We start from the raw sequence: 4,028 nt of genomic DNA on the forward strand, positions 1-4,028 counted from the left end.
CTGAATTTGTAAATAGAAGATTTTGGACTCCCCAAAGAAAATTTAAAAAAGTTTGGTTCTGGAAATAGAGAACAGAATTTATATCAAGACATCATGAAAGAAGATTCTACAGGAGAGACACTTCAACATTCAGAAGTAGAAGTTAAGGTAGAACAAAAACATATAGGTTGGATACTGTAAGCTAAACAAACATAGCTTCTAAAAGACAAAACAAAAACAATAAACTTCTAATATCCCTTGTTGAACACATGAAAGTTTTAAGTTCAAGATGAGAATGAAATTAAACTTTTAGAACGAAGAATTAACTTCACACTAATGACATTCAAATTAAGTAAGATCTATATGATTTTACTAGAAAGGTAAGATTAAAAGAGTTTTTATGATAGTAAAAAGAGAATGAATCTTTTATTAAGATACGGTCAACTTTTGAACCACAGGGTGAAGGGATCATTTAGACTTGATTAACAAAACATTTTGTGATTCTTGGAGGTACAATATAATATTTTTAATGGAGAAAGAAAAGCTTTGAATACATCGAGAAGAGATGATAGAATTATTCAAAAAGATAGTAAGGACAGTGTTTTGATTTTAATGGAAACGCTTATTATAGGAATATTAAGTTAGAAGACTTTAATAATAGTACTTATTATGAGAAAATGTCTAAAGAGGATGTAAACTTTTATGTAAAGAACATAAAAGCGAAATTAAGAGAATATGCATCGAGTTTTGGAAGTTTATTAACTGAGCTAAAATTAAATTTATGTATTGCCAAAATTCTATAAAGTAAAATACTGAAAAAAGTATTTAGAAAGAGAAAGATCAGAATCTATTTGGCGCCAAATTTTAGATTTGTCAAGTCGCTCTATTGTAGAAGGCAAAAATGAAATTACTGAATCGTTGAGTAATTAATTGCATATTGTTTTGAAACTCATTATTTTGTAGGTGAAAAGTTATTTCAAAGACAATACAATTAATGGAAATCAGTTACCTAAAAATGATGGAACCAAATCATCCTTTAGTATCATTTGATGTTTTTGATTATATTCAGGTATTTTACATGATTTTCATTTTATGGATTTTATTAACAAAAGTTTTAATAAGAAGGTTATTTTAAAGTTCTAGGTTTAGTTCTATCTAATTATTTTCGTGTTTGAAGGTGACATTTTTCACCAAATTAGGTAATTGCCATGGACACTAAAGTTGCGTCAATCTATGCAACGCTAATAATGTGTTTTCTAAAAAGTACAATGTTTTATGCTCTTCCAAACTATTTTGAGGACTTCATAAATTACTTAACGGTAATAATATAGAAAAGATTTTTGGCAGATTTTTTTTCTACTATTTGGAACAAAAATTATGATACGTTTTCTTCCGTACTTTAAATGGATTAAATGAAACATCAACTTTACGTACGAGTGTAGTGAAAATATATCGTTCTTAGATGTTCTTCAAGTGGTTAAAGAAAATTATAAGTTATGACTGATGTTTATTATAAATCAACGAATTCACATAAATAATTAGGTTTTTAACAGTCATCCTAAATCACTTAAATTAAATATTCCTCTTTCTTTGGCATAAAGGTTATACACATTAATATCTTTAATATATTATCCAGAGGTGAGAAAAGCTTAGATAAAAAGAACTGAAACAATTTTGACAAAATGTCATTATCCAGAAAAGACTTGATATAGCTTTTAGTTGAAGAATATTTTTTAAAAGTTGTAAAATAACCTGAGCTAAACGACAATCTCTAAATTTATATAGACTGTTAACTTTTTAAACTTATAAAGGGAAAAATGAAAAAGGCATTGTACTATGTTATTGAAAAAAATGTTTAATGTTTTCAACCAGAAATCGTCAACTAGGAAAGTTAACTGTTGGACCAAAAGGGAAATAATTATTTAAGGTGAAAGGCTATTTTGATTGTAAGGCTAAAAATCTAATTTATGCTTTAAATGTTCTATTTGAGGAGAACCGTACGTTGGAGAAACTAATAATTTGAGATCAAGAGATAATTTACCTATATATCATGTTCGAAATTCAGAAAGTTCCCCCTTTCAGTAAGTAAACATTTTTAATTCTATAATTTTATTTTTATAACGGATTGAGTGAACCTTTTTTCCAAAGGCTTTTCCCTTTCGGAATTGTAATGAATTGACCAATATAATACTATATTGACCTTTTAAATTCTTCTTTTACTTGAAAGCCGTTAGGAGGCGAGATATTTAATGTAAAAAATATTTTACTGTTGTTATTAAAGAGCTTTTAAATTAGATTTTGATTTTAAACATTAGTAATAATTTATTTTGTAAATCTGCGATTTTTAAGAAAAATTAAAATAATAGGAAATTAAAAATCTGAATTGAAAAACAGAATTTGTATATCTTATACATATTTTAAAGTTAAATATATTACTTTTAAAAACGTCTTTAGTTGTTTGCTGGTTTCTGTTGTTTCAATACAAAAGAGTAGGCTGTGATGCCACGAAATAGGTTAAATCAAGCTTCCGTTTTTGATGATTCGCGACGATTGCGTAAAGTAATTAAATGTAATTACATATATGAATAGCGTAAGTGTGTGTAAGACAAGCTCTAAACTACTTATATATTAAGTATTATGAAGACATGAAATAACTAAAAATCCTTATGTTATATTTTTAGCATCAAAATATTTGTTTAAACATTATATTTCGCACAGCATAATTTCAATCATTTAAAATATTATTTACCTAATACGCTATCTTATTCTTTATAAGCTCTTCTCAGGACCATTGTTTCTAGGTTTACCTTTCAAGCGTATTAGTTCTACTGAAGTAGACCTTTCTAATATCTAAATTTGTGAGTTTTATTTTTTAGAGATAATATTAGCATGTTATTTCCATAAGTACTCTCCAAAAGCTCCGAGCTTGTGTTTTGTTCACATATTCTCAATATATTTGCAAAATATATATTGTAGTTAACCAGGGTATAATTTATTTAATGAAGGACTTTTTAAAATTCTTTTAGAGATAATTATGTATAAAGTATGATTGAATAGTTATACGTGTTTAATTATCTATTACAATGTAATATTTTTAGGTTCAAAATGTTTTTTTTCCCATTTAAAGAAACATGAAAAGGCTACCAAATTGTGTAACTGTAAAATGTAGGAAGTCGCATTTGGAAATCAGGGTTTACTTCATCCCATTCCCCAGGTTTCTACATCGAGACAAGCATAAATTATTAACTCGAATAATTCTATAAAGTTGAACATTTTTATTTAGGTTTTCACTCCATTATATCATGAGCTTATGATTTTTATTTTTACTTCAGAACTTGTGAATATAAATATATAAGTGCATTTAAAAAAGCTCATCAAAGGAACAATTTCTTTAGAAAATACGAATAAAAATTTTATTCATAGTTTTTAGAGCACTAAAGCATTTAAAAATATTTTTCAAACCTGCGTTATTGCCAATATTACGTATATATACCCTTTATACATGATCCGAATCTTTTCTCATTGGCATCCATAATGCTAGAATTGACTTTAGAAACTTTTATAACCAAACACCTGCTTACAGAGAGAAAAAGAAGTATATCTGTCAAACTTCGTTCATGTGCAAATTTGAAGAAATTAGTCATGTCTTACACGTTCTACCGGGATAATCCTAGTCTAATCAATTAAAAAAATATTCACGTCTTACACATTCTATCAGGATAATCCTAGTCTAATCAATTAAAAAAATATTCACGTCTTACACATTCTATCAGGATAATCCTAGTCTAATCAATTTCAAAAAATAGTCATGTCTTACACGTTCTATCAGGATAATCCTAGTTGAATCAATTTCAGACACGTTTATCGTGATATTAAGATGCACTAACGTATATGTGAAACGCAGGTTCTGGCAAAATGATGTAGAGAACAGTAATGAATTCGGACACCAAATAAAACACAATTACACATTGGTACAAAATAAGACAAGATCTGTATTCATACTATAGTGTATATGCGTGTATAAAGTTTCGTTTACCGAGTGTTTTTAA

This window comes from Limulus polyphemus, unplaced genomic scaffold, assembly GCF_000517525.1.
Source record: "Limulus polyphemus unplaced genomic scaffold, Limulus_polyphemus-2.1.2 Scaffold172, whole genome shotgun sequence".
In the NCBI taxonomy this organism is placed as follows: Eukaryota; Metazoa; Arthropoda; class Merostomata; order Xiphosura; family Limulidae; genus Limulus; species Limulus polyphemus.